The sequence below is a fragment of the Meleagris gallopavo genome, chromosome 16 (genome assembly GCF_000146605.3).
Source record: "Meleagris gallopavo isolate NT-WF06-2002-E0010 breed Aviagen turkey brand Nicholas breeding stock chromosome 16, Turkey_5.1, whole genome shotgun sequence".
Classification (NCBI taxonomy): Eukaryota; Metazoa; Chordata; class Aves; order Galliformes; family Phasianidae; genus Meleagris; species Meleagris gallopavo.
In genome coordinates this window covers 1892451-1906245 of record NC_015026.2, presented here as the reverse complement: position 1 = coordinate 1906245, position 13795 = coordinate 1892451, and the positions used below count along the sequence as shown (strand labels likewise).

At 37.8% G+C, this 13795-nt stretch overlaps 1 long non-coding RNA gene across 1 annotated transcript; it reads left to right on the top strand.

Annotated features, from left to right (window-relative positions):
* Positions 1-8540: 8540 nt before the first annotated feature.
* On the top strand, positions 8541-11149 carry LOC109370204. The gene is made up of 3 exons (XR_002120126.1): positions 8541-8674; positions 9554-9979; positions 10447-11149. It is a non-coding gene; the product is annotated as an uncharacterized LOC109370204 (long non-coding RNA).
* Positions 11150-13795: the final 2646 nt, after the last annotated feature.

Here is a 13795-nt window from a genome sequence, read left to right as displayed (position 1 = left end):
AAAAGTAGTACTGGGGGCCAGCTCTAATTGTTTTAAGTAATCCCAGTATTTCAATCATGCCTCTCTCACTGTTTTATTTTAATCACCAAAGGTTTCTACTACTTTGTCATCCTTAAAAACAGTACCACTTCCCCTTTATTTATGCATTTAATTTTCAGTGTATATTCCTATCTACTGCATACTCTTTTCTGTGGCTTGTATGATGGCTAACTTTACACCAGTAATGCTTGTTAGGGCATTGTTTAAAAAGGAGGTAAATTGTTTAGGGATCAGGAGCTGCTTTATCATTCATGTCTGTTTGGATTGAGAGCTCTTTTGTGAAAGGGATTTCTCATTAAACACGCAGTGCCAAACACAGTTGGGCTGTAAGGTGAGGATCTACCACAGTGCAGGCATTAAAGTAAGAAATCTTTATTTCGTTAGTTATTCCATCCTTAGTTCATTAATCTAATTAATATGACTCCATTTTTTTTTTGTTTTGTTTCCTTTCTTCATATATTCTGGATTAATGGTTTACCTTTCAAATGGCCTTAATACAGAAATCCCACAGAGCAGAACTGAGAAGATGGGATTCAGATTATTCTGTATGCATTTAGTTTTATATTGAACAACCATGATTTTCATCACTCCAAAGTGAGAACTTTCTTAAATGACTTGCTTATGTTTTTTTCTTTTTTCTTTTTTTTTTCTGCAAGACAGAAACCCCAAAAATGAGGCACAAAACTGTAAAGTTACTTTGAGGAATGCTGAGGGAATGGGAAAGCAGATGTGGTATTGCTAAAAGCAGAGTGCTGTAATTAATCTCAGTTTTCCGCTGTAATGTGTGGCTTCCAGTCATCTCAAAACATAGGTTAAAGGCAAAACATCATGCACATGAACCTTCTGTTATGAATATCACCCCCTCATTCACCCTTACCTTTTCTTCCTTTTCTCAGATAAGCACACATGAGCAAACATAGGTGGGTAATTGCAATTCTTGTATCTGGGTTGGTCAGAGACTGTTGCAGTGTAACCTTTCCTTACTTGCATGATTTGGAAGCTGTTAATCCCTTAGCTCTTTCTTCTTGAATTGACTACTCAGGTTGTTCTTGCAGAAAGGTTAATTGAAGGAAACAGTGTTATCCTGTGTAAGCATCTATGCAATCTGATTGGGTTCTTTGAGATATTCCATATGTGGAGGGTGTAATGGACTTACTGAAAGGTACTTGATATTACACAGGGTTTTGACTTAGGTGATACAGTGAGGTATAGAAATCCCTCTACAAGCACAATATAGCAATTGCAATATGCAGCTGTGTCACAGTATAAAGGTGACTTCCATTACTGCTCTCTGTAGTCAGCTACAACCTGTGCTGTCCCTTGAGCTCTATGGGCATGAGGCCCTTGCCCATCATTTCACCCCTGAATATTTGGTTGGTCACACCCTGGTGTTAACATCTGGAATATGTTAGTCTTATCAGCACAATACCAGATAAAATTTGAATATCGTTTCCTGTGTAGCTTGTTATTTTAGAGCTGAAGAGAAGCTTTACTAGCCTACAGAGAATACAGAAATTGACTTTAAAATTGGTGTTGAAAAAAAAATCTAAAAGCAGATCATTATACTTTGGCAGTAATGTATTCTTTATTATATCAGACTAAATTCTTAGAATACTTTTAAAGAATAAAATGGGAATAATAGTATTCAGCTATGAGTAATTAAAAAAAAATACCCACATTTCATAGCTATAATTGAATCATTGATCAGACCAGAATTCACTGAACTACCACTACAGATAATCCTGGGTGGTTTGTACACTGTGATAACAACACTGTATTATTAAGCATTGACTGTCCTCATAGGTTTGTCATTAGTCAACTCACAGGTTTTGAGCATTACACAAAGGAGAAAAGAACAACTTGAACAACCTGTCTGTTGGAAGCCATTTGAGCACAGCTGCTTTGAAACAGGATGTACAATGCAAAAGTTTTGTGTTAGTAAAGAAAATCGTTTAGAATATCTTGTGCATAATGAAAGATTAGCTGACCAATTGTAACGAACTAACCCAGACTGCATGTCAATACAGCCACAGGCTGACAGGTGTATTTGTGGGGTGTATCTTCAACAGCACCCAAAACAAAGCCATAAGCTGAGTCTGAACTTCTTTCTGTTAAGGACCTTGAATCCTGTCATAACAGTGGGAGGAATTTTCCCTTGTGCATTTGCAATTCACTGCTAAATCTTACTTGCATTCCTGTAGCATCCTCACAGAATTAGCTTGAGGCGTGTCAGTGCTCAGATATCTTTGGTACCTGTTGGGATGTGAAACGATGCTAATAGCAGCATTCTCTTTCAGAAGTAGAGCACTTACTCCTTTTCTTTGGTCCTGTTTCTACTTTACCTCTTAGAACTTGCCAGAAGTTTCTCTGTGTTTCTCTATTCATTCATTTCTTCTGTATCTGGTGTAGCTACAGCTACGTACATACTGACCTGTCACTAAGCTGATAGAGGCCTCATGGCTGTAGCAGCATAGTATGCTTAGTTATTCTCTCCAGTTTATGTCATTCCTGACAATACACTATTTCTAACTGCTTCTAAGTATCAATGAGAAGCTTAGGAAGTAACCTAACCTAGAATTTCTTCCTTTCAAGTCTTTTCAGAGAAATATTGCAGAGTTGAGAGCACTGGACCCAATATGCTTCAGTTATCTATTTGCAGAATAGAGAAAGGAGCACAGCAATTTCTCTCCAAGTCAATATTTTGATGTCTCTGTGACTTCTGACTTGCTAGTACTTGCTAGTTTGCGACAGAACTGCAAATAGTTCTCATCACGGTCATGTGCTTTGGTCATGTGCCCTCCAAAAAATTCGATTTCCAAGTTGCCGCTTAGGAATTTCTATTTCAGACACTGCTGAAAACAGCAGTCTGAAAGCATCTACATAAAGCTGTCATCAAACAGTGCCTTGAAATGGTGAAATTTTATACTGTTGAATACATTTTAAGAAAACAATAAGAAAAAAAAATCACAGATCAGTGGGAGTGCTGCTCAGTGTAGTGGATGAATAACTCTGTGGGTAATTCTGACGTTTCTATATTTAGGGAGACAAGGCTTTGTGCTATGGTGGTAACAGCAAAACTTGATCTGTGTGAAGTACCAGATGGTGTTCTATAAATGCAGATCTTAGGGCAAGCATCCGTAGAACTCTTATGCTGTGTGAGTACCACAGAAATTATAGTAACTGTCATCAGATGGGTCACTTTATGTATTTTGAGTCTGTAGCATAACTGATGAGAGAGATATTTTCTTTTGCTAATCAGATAGAAAGGGAGAGCTTCATCTGGAAACAATTCCTGAATTAAAAGCCTTATGGGCTCTTGTAGGAGAACTCTTTCTAGAGATACCTATTCATTCAGCCATGAGATTTTATTGCTCAAAGCTTTCTTCTGTGCTGTTGTTGTTTTGCCAGAATAAATGCTTGAGCGTGAGGCAACTGAATATTACTTAACTAATTTAAGGTCGGGTAGAATGAGATGGTATTGACAAAACTGATAAACACATACCTGTGCCAGTGGTTTTCTGGAAGTTTGGAATCCAGTGTCAGTTATGACTTGAACGTGCTGAAAACTGCAGATAGTTTTCCTGTTTATGTTCAGTGTCCTTTTTTGGGTAAGGTTGCACAGAGAGTAATTGCAGGAAATCAGCCTAGCTGAATTGGCACCTACCTATTCACATAGAATAGGGTTCTTTCTTCCCCAAGGATTCCCACCAGGATTTTAATATCATTAACAGCATAGAGGCATTAATTTTGAAAATCTGCTTGCCTTTTTAAAAGTAAGTGGACAGCAGTGGAGACTTGACCTTTTTCCTTTTAAAGCGCAGGCCAATGTGGAAGGGAGATAAAACATGTCAAATGTAGTCAAATGCAGAATACTTCTGTCCAAATTAAGAGAGAAACTGGCAATCAGACAGAAAAAAACATATCTGGTCTTCTCTTCATGCAAATACATGAACAGACACTTTAGACCTGATTGGAATTCTGCTGCTGAGCGCTTCTTTCTAGCAACTGCAAGAGCACTCTCACGGCTCCTATTTCTAACGTTAATTAAAATGTTTAAATAATGACCAAAGATGATAATAAAAAGGAGAAAAAGTTCAGATGTTTCACACAGTACTGTTTAAAAAAAAAAAGAACTCAAGCTGTATTTTTATGTAAGGAATACATCCATTGCCAAGTTCAGAGTCTCATGGAAGCAGAGAAGCCATGCCAGTTTTCTGAAAGCTGAGTAGCAGAAGGCAAAGCAGGCAAGGGGTGACCTTTCCTTCTTGCTTTCCATTTCACCATATCCCCAGAGAGTGTATAATGCTGATTCTCATTGTATGCCTGAGTATCAGCGATAATGTACAGGACAATGAAATGCGTAGTATATTTGATAAACTTTCTACAAATGTCTTGGTTGCATGAGTCTTGAAGTGATATGGTTGCATTCCTTTTTTGCAAGGGATGGAAAAGAAATGAGGCACGAGAAGCAAAGGGATTGATGTGGAAAATGAGTATGTAGCTTTACATGTACTATACTCTTTCTAATGCAATCAAGTTTCAGAAAGGATGTGATACCAGATGGCAATATATGAATCAAGAATATGCAGTGCAAATAACAGTAATTTGTACTCAGTATCATAGATAAGTCCTCAAATTTCCTTTTACTAGATAGTTAGAAAAGCTTGATTTGGTAGAAAACTTGTTTTTCTTTGAACCTCTATTTTATTTTCTTTATGCATTTGTAATTTTTTACACATCTTAGGTCAGCAATGTTCTCCCTTTTGACACTGACCTCCTCATAAACTGTCTGAAAGTCTTCACATCTCTTTCAATTTTTAGAGATAGAAACAAGAAGGTGGGATTTTAAAAAGCACTTAGCATTGCTTTCCTTATTTCCTTAAAATTGAAATTAAATCAGTCCTCAACAATATTGAATAATAAATGCTTGGGAGTCCTGACAGTATTTTTCAGGATCCTATCCCACTCCAACACAGACTATACAGAGGTTTCTCAGTGCTATATTGTTGTAATCCCCCTTTTCCCTGACGGTGGATTGAGTTAGGAGGAGACAGAAATCATAGCTGAGGTTTTTAGAACACCTTTTATTGATTAAGCAGTTAATATCTTTAAGCTGTAATTATTAACAGTAGGTATCAGATCTCACGATATATTTCCCTATTCCTGCAGACAGACAGGTAGTCACATGCACAGTCATTCACAGCTGCCTGGTTGGAGCTGTAGCTGGGATTCCAATACCAGCTGGATACTCAAAAGCAGAGAATCACACCAGTGTCATGCCAGTGGCTTGCAAGTAGGTGTTCAGAAAGTCCCTCAGAGCATCCTTTGTTCCATCAGATGCATGTATAATCTCGTTGCCTTTGCTTGCTTATAGCTGCTGCTGTCTTGGACATGGTCCAAGCTCTACAATCTGTTGTTGATGCTAGTATATACTGGTGGCCTTGGGCAGTTTTGGCAGGTGCTTGGTGTTCTCAGTTTATCAGCTCTTGCAGGTCCAGCAACATTACTAATCTCTGGAGTTTATCTGCTCTTGGGAGACCTTCACACATCTTTCTGTTCTGAATCCTGTTGTTTTCTGGCAACTATTTTTCCATGAACATCCGTAGGTATCTACAGAATTCTCTTGCACATAAGGAGCTTTTATAATACCATGAGGTAAGCACAGTTCCTACTCCAAAATTCTTACATTTTCAGCATTATAGCTCTGATTCCTGCATGGTAGGAATACCTTCTACAGGGATTTTTGAAACCCTGTACATGGCAACGACTGACAATTCTGTCAGGTTATAGAGTTTGCATTTGCAGCTATTTATTTAGCTGGCAACACCTAGTTTAGTCTAGTCTAATTATTCACTTAAGTTTTGCTTAAGGTAGATAGAAATGTTGCTAATAAGCAACTCATTATTAGCCCTTTATTTATTTATTTTTTTCTTAGAATGAGGGGAAAGGTAGAGTAAACATGATGGTTTTTGAATCTCATGATTTAAAACGTGCTTCGTTGCAACTATTGATACCCCAGTATCACTTCCTACCTCAACTCTCCTTGTCTGAAATGAGTACAACACATGGACTCAGTTTTATTCAGTCATCACAAATGCACATAAATTACAGCAACATTGTTCAATCTTCCAGGTCATTTTCCATCTCTCAGGGGCTTCAATGAATTCTTAGGACAAAATTCTACTGCAATTTAGAAAGAAACATGTTTCTTGCATTTCAACTGATTGTAGTGTACAATAAAAAAAAAAAAACAAACACAAAACCCACCAAATTACTTCTCCTTCCCCACCTCTCTTCCTCAGCCTGGAGCATTTATTGGGATTCTGGTTGTTTGCTTTGCCTATCTGATATTCTTCCCTTACCAAGCAGTATTTGGTTCTTATTTTTCCATTGACACTCCTGGAGTTGTAGGTTTTATTGATGTCAGCATCAGTGACTGTCAAGAAACCTTCTCATAATTTTCAGCTGCCCCTGTTTTAAGAAAATAGATGAAGGACATAAAGGTTTTTAAGGCAGTGAATTAATGGAAGAGCTGACTGATCATTCATTATATCAGGCGCTACTTTTGAGGTACACAGAGAAAATCTGTATGTTCTTCTGCATGTATTCCTTGTTTTTATGTTTTCCTTTCATTGTTTTGTGAATATACTTTTGTCCTGTGAACACTTCATTTTCAGCTAGAATGAGATGAGAGAGAGTGAATAATGGGAAGGTGGGTGGTGGAAGGGAGCAGGCAGGAAGAATTACCAACTATTTATAACTTTGTTTTCCATAGCAGGCATGGTTTTGGTGATGAGGGTCATTCATATCAGTATTTCCATGGTCCTTAATGTCAGTAAGTTTTGTTCAAGTCAATAACAAAAAAAATCACCTGGACCGTCCTCATTAAAGTTAATGCCTTTCTGACCAAAGAATGGTATCTCTATGTTATATGTGGAAAACAGCATGGAAAATATAACAGCAGTTTTCAGTGATTTATAACCCCTAGTTTTCTATGATTTTTAATCATTAAAGAGTATGTAAAAACATATTTTATACACAATCTTTTATCTTACATTTATTTTTATATTTCTCCATAGCAATTTATTGCTACAGATATATCACCATTACTATAGACATTTATAGTGCCATTAAAATTCAATGCCACCATAAATTCATGCTCCTTAAAGTGTTGACATTTGTAACAGCTTCCACAAGGGCATATTTTATACTGAAAGTGAAACTTGGAGTAAAAACTTTTTTAAAATTTAAGATGTAGGTGAAGAAAAAATGTCTTTTATCTGCTCTCAGTAAATCCAGTCATTTGAATGAGGTAACTGTGTTACCCCTCACTTTTGGGCTTTATTTGCTCAGGCCATTTCAGACAGGTTCAAAGGGAAGCATGCTATACAACACTTGAAATTATAAAGCAATTATTTTCTGACTAGCACAAAACATCTAGACGGAATATAATGAGCTGTTAGTGTAATAATTAACATCCTAAGGTACTTGAAGGGTCTTTGCTGTCTCAACAAACATTAGTCAGGAGAGGAATGCTTGGCCTCCACACAGCTCTCAGTACTGCCCAGTTGTTATCTTCCATAAGGTCAGTTGAAACTGATGGCAGCGACAGATCAGTATGATCACCCAGCTGTCCTAACTCAACTGACTGCTCTTCATCAGTTCTTTTTTTCTTTGCCCTGTTGGGATCTTCCTACATGCTGATGTTTTCCCCCTTGAATCCTTGATTCTGTCCCAATACTCCTATCTCTACATCTCCATCTGTAATTTTTACCTTTCTTGCTTCTCTACAAACTTCCCACAGCTCTTTCTCAGAAGTCTCAGTAGAAGTTAGGCACCTGTGAAGGTTCAGAGGTGAACTATGGATTCATGGTATACTGCTGAACTGGCTGTGGTGCGAGGAAGCTCACAGCAGAGATTACACAGAAAGGGTTACGACTGATGACTTTTTTCCCAATGTGTTTCAATATTACATTTCAAGGAGTGGGAGTATATGATTTAACTAAATAACTTAAGAAAAGAGAAGACAGTTTTGTATCCTTCTGATTATTGAAAACTATTTAAAGATCATTTAGTCTTTATCTTTTTTTCATGTAGACTGAAACAGCATTGCCAGTTATTTTTAAATGGCAGCTGTCACCTATGGGACATAAATCGTTGTTAGTAATTGATTTACGAAATAGAGCCTGCAGACTTCACCCAGGAAAGCTGTCAGAGTACAGTGCCAAAATATCTCTTGCTGTAAGTGCACTGGATTTTTTTAAAACCAATGCATCCATTATTTATTATAATTCACCCAAACTACTTCTTGGATTGGGAGGATTTGATCTAGATTCGTTAAACAGGGAATACAAGCACATAACCTAATTTATTGTGATAGGTTGTCTCTCCCTTCTAAATTGGGAACATTATGTTTCTGTCTCTTGCACTGCTTTGTCACAAGGAGTGAGCACAAGACAAGTTACATTTTTTTTTTTTTTTGTTCCTCTCCACACAGAATCAGAAAAGAACTCATCCACAGTGTAGTAGTGCACTGTTCCACACTTACTGAGAAGAGCTGTTTGGAAAATAGGGATTGCAACGTTGTGATAGAGCAAGGTGCAAAGCTACAAATGTAATATCAAACTACTTTAAGGTAAATTTCAGTGTTATGGTATTGAGTATGTCATCATTTAGTTCAACTGCATTTTTTAACATGCATCCAGCTACACAGTTAGAAGTTTCACAGGCTGAAGAGAAAGGAGTATCAGCCAAGTGCTCCTGGCAAAGTCAAAAATAAAGTGAGAAAAGAAAGATGACTTTTTCTCACAAAATTAGAGGCTAATATACCTGTGTCTCAGCAGAGTTCACAGGGGTGCTGCTCTACTCAAAGCCCTCTTTAAAGTAAAAATTGAGAGACTTAGAGAGGGCTTGTGGTCATTAGTGATGCCACAGGACTTTCCACACAAAGTGCCTTGTTAGCACTATGGATCTGACTAACTCATGTAATTACTTTCAACCAACTTAAATTACCCTTCAATTTCAATTGTAGTGAGACATTCTGGGAGCACAATCTGATGAGGTTAACCAGGAGAAGGTTATGGGAGCACAAATTATGAGTGCTCACATCCTGAACAAAACTTTGCTAATGGAGTTTTTTAAGTCTGCTAGGAAAAAAAAAAAAATCACTAAAGCTGCTGACAGGAAGTTGAAACTGGAGGAATTTATTTTGGGAAAAGAAAATTGTAAATTTTCCAATTGTAAGTGTGATTTGCTATTTGGGATGATCTCCCAGGGAAGGCTATAGAAAGTTCTATATTGGTAGCAATGTTAAAACTAAGTTTGGATATTCTTTAAAGGGTAGTATTCTTATTACCTTCTGTTTTATTAGTGATAGTGTTTCCCTGCACTCTTGTGCCTTAAATCCTGATGTGCTGTTAGGCCAACAGACATAACCTTTCCAACTGAGGCAGTGTGGATGTGGCCGTGGCCATGGATGCTTTGGGGTGTACCTGTTCTCTGCATTTATCTGCAGGTCGGACTCTCTTCAACTCAAGTTCACATGGTGGATCCAGCCTGTCCTGCAGAGCAGAACAGAAATGCTCTGACCATCTGCCAGCCCAGGCACATCCCACTGAAGTTATCAAAATGTTTCCAGGCACAGCAGAGCAAGATGATAAGGAGCACAGCAAACAGTAGAAGCAAAAAGCTGCCACTAACAAGCAATAGACACTAATATACAGTAAGGCGAGCAAACACATGAGCCTGCCAGTTAGTAGCTAAACAGACATAATAGCTATAAATTTGGTTTAGCACACTCTAATTAAATTTGCTGTTATATCAAACCCTTTGAGCCTCTGGCTGCCAAAAAAGACTGCTGTGAGTTAACAGCAGTAGGCAGCTGAACATCACCCAGCTACTTGCTCACTCCTCACCAGAAGGATGGGGAACACAATTGGAAGTAAGTGAGAAAACTCATGTGTTGAGATAAAAACAATTTAACGTATAAAACAAAGCTACGTGTGCAATCAAAGCAAAATATGGAATTCATAGAATGAATGGTGAATTCATAGAGTTCATTCGTTATTCTCATTGGTAGGGGGACGTTCAGCCCCTTCCTGGGAAGCAGGGTTCCATCACACATCACTTGGGAAGATAAACTCCCTACTGCGTTCTGAGAGAAGTACCTTCACTGCACGCACACTCTAATTTTAGAGTTTCCAACAAATCCTGCCACTGCCTTTTAGAGAAACATAGTATAAAAACTGAGAACAAACCTTTGTTGCTGGCAGAAACAGACCTGGTAAATTTAATCAGATGAAAATTCCTCCTCCGTGTCTATTAGTGAGATGTTTGTGGGCAAATTGCTCTCCTGGTGCTCTGGCAGTAGAACATCTTATCATTCCTCCTTCCCTCAACTCGTTCTAGGGTCGCACCTTTCTACACAAAGCTGGAGGTCAATGAGTTCTGACTTCTGCAAGAGGATTTCCATATGAGTAATTGCCAAGCAGTTCCTATGTCCTTGGAGCAATGCCCTGTCGTGATGCCTTGGCCTTGTGCGGTGAAAAAGGGAAAAATCCTGCAGCTGCCAATGAAGCAGAGTCCCCAGAGGTGACCAGGGTAGGATTTGCCAAGGTTGCTTTCTGCTGGGTTGAGACTTACGTAGATTGTTGTTCTTTCTGCTGACCGAATGCTTCTGGAAGCATAATGCTGCATCTCAGTGGGATTGTTTTATCTGAAGAGGTCTTGATGGAAAATACAATGATGCTTTGGGAGCTGTTATTGTAGCTCAGACAGAATTTAAATGAAGATTCCTACAGCACACCCTCATAGGAGTTACATTTTTTTTCTTTTTTTCTTTTAATCATTTAAAGTTGAGTTTAAGGATTAGCTGAAAAGGGGGGCAGGGAACCATGTTTATGTAAACAAATGGAAATTGCTTTTTACATGCTAATTGCAATTACACAATTCTGTTTTCCCATTTCATTAATACCAAACCGTTTATTTTCACAGCTACTATGAAATAAATCACAATTGTTTTTAGCTGTTCTACATAATGAACAAAAATATGACCGCTGTTGGCGTTTGCATGAGGAATTATATTTTTGCTCAATAAACAGATAATTCTTACTATTTGTAGTCTAGAGGAAAACTGTTGTGCTGTTGAAGAACATCCCAGTGTAGTATTATAGAGATTTTATGCTCGGTTATACATTTAGCACACAAGTAGTGGAAAATTTGGAACTGCAAGAACTACTTAGAGTGTACTGTTTTGTGGAAGTTCCTGTAATTAGAACTGAAAAAGAAAAAAGCTGAAAATAATGAAATGTATTTCAGAATATTCAAAGAATAGAACAGTGCAGATGCACTGAAATTCCTACTACTAGTCTGTGCATCTACTTATTAAGTATCACATTTCTAAAAACATCATTCTTTGTGTTATCCTACTCAATTTTTTTGTAATAACTGAATTAACAGATGTCATTTCATGTATCAGAGCATTTTAACAGGCATAATGAAGCAAATTTGGAGACTGTTCCTGCATATTGTATGTCTGTGTGAGCTACGTGAATCATGACTGAGTGTGTTTTACATGGGCTGTGTTCATAGCACACAATGCCTGCATACTCCATAGTAAAAACTTTCAATGCATTTCAGATCTATTTCCATCATAATCCTACAGGTTATAATATAATCTAAGCTTTATGTATTTCAGAAGGAAGCCCAGAGTTACTTGCATTAGCTACAAATCTATCTAAAGTTCCTTATACCACAAAGCATTAACGTCTGATCTGCAGCAATATTAAGTTATATTAAAATTTTCCAGCAGCTATCTTGCTTATTTATCTTCTTCACGAGCAGAAGTAGGACATTCGGAATTAGACATGGAAGCTAATGTGTTTTTCATTTCTTTAACAATCCACATACTCTATTTTTTGTAACTTGTCTTTTGTCAGAGGGTTACTTCTGTTTGTCTTAGTTTTAGGACATATGTTGATCTAGTCCTGACTAAAAGTATAACAACTGACGAAGATTTTGGTTGTAGTGCTTCTGCCATTTTTATTTTTTATTTTTTAAAGTCAGCATTTTTCTTTTGTTTCTTGTAAAAAGAGCATCAGCCTGGAATTCAATTTTGGAGTGCTTTAAGAAGGACTGAAACTGTGCAGCTCTCATGTATGGTACTCTTGGCATTTATATTTGTGGTGATTTTGATCAGACTTTTCTTTCACTGCAAGCAAACAGTATACTATCCTTTCAAGAGTTCTCTTCTTGAATAGAATGAATGGAATCTAGCTGGAAAACAGGCTATTATACATAGTATCAGGATATTAAGAGTACAGCACTATTTAATAGTAGCAGCAATTAGTGATAGTAAGATCAGTGTTACAGCAGCAATGGTATTATAGGTTCAACAGAACTTACCAATAACAGTGTGACAGTGAGTGTACTTATTATGCATTGCAACTATCAATACTGTAACAGCAAATATACTAACGATGGGTTATAGTTATCAAGACTGTACTTATGACAGATTACATAAGTCTTTGTGCAGCTGTATATTTATAAAATCATCATTGCAAACCAGTTACCAAAGTGGGTGGTCAAGGTCACGCCAACCTAATAGGTTACCTAATAGGTAATTAGGAAAACTGACCTAACCTGGGAGACCAATCCCCCCAGAAGCAGGCCCAGAAATGAAGCAAAGCAACTGTCAGATCTCACTTTGGGGCTGGTCTGCATCACAGGGTGTGGAACACCGTAGAATTAAGAGACAATCCAATGTTTGGGAGTCAACCTGACATCCCAGAGACACTTTGAACAGCTTAGAATAATAGAGAGAAAATACAGGCAGCATAGGAAGCTTCTTGGAGAGCAAGCAGCTCAATTTTAGATAGAAATCAGGTTGGTTTTGTCTCATAGAGACATAAGAGGGCGTAGGACACCTCCACATCAAGTAACTAAGGGATGCTGTTAATTTTTATCTTCCTCTTGAGACAGCCAATAAATGATAATGCTTTTCAGTTTCTTATTTACTAAAAATTTATTTCCCCAAACTGATTCCTACTCTTAACAGTATGTTGTTTTTCATTTCTTGTTTTGCTCTTATCGATGATACCTTCAGGATGTCTCCATTTCTCAGGGTGCCAAATGAGTCAATGAAGGACATCCCTAGTTCCTGGACCGAATTCTTAAACACCAAGAGAAGAACATACCTGCTGGCTGAGCTCCCAGGCTGGCAGAAATTTTCTCCTGTCAGTGTTTGGCAGCCATTTTACATCCTCATTGTCGTCTGGTTGCTTCCATAACACCAACATGTTTCAGGGTGAGCTGCTTACCCAGGAGTTTCGGTTCAACTGTCTCCCATTCAAGTTCACAACTTCCTTTATTCTCCTAGTGGCTTGCAATTTTCACTTTCATATTATAGGCAGCCTTCCAGTGGGTTGTAACTTCAATATATGGAAAAGGTATTTTCATGCCTTCCAGAATTGTTCTAATGTCCTTGCATTGCTTACTATGAGCAGCAGGCCCAATTCAATCACCAGAGGACCTTTTTTCAGTCCTTCATTGCAATCTGTGGCTAAACATCCAAGCCTGATGTGTTATATTCAGTATGTGATTGCATTCAGTTAATGGTCACATTCAGTCCACGATCATTTTCACTAAGAACTCATTGCAGAATCCTCGGTGGTTTTAATGTGGTTGTCTGTAGTGTTTATTCATGGTCTTAACGTGATTTTTTTCAGTCTATTGCTGTACATATAGGTAGAGAGGATTT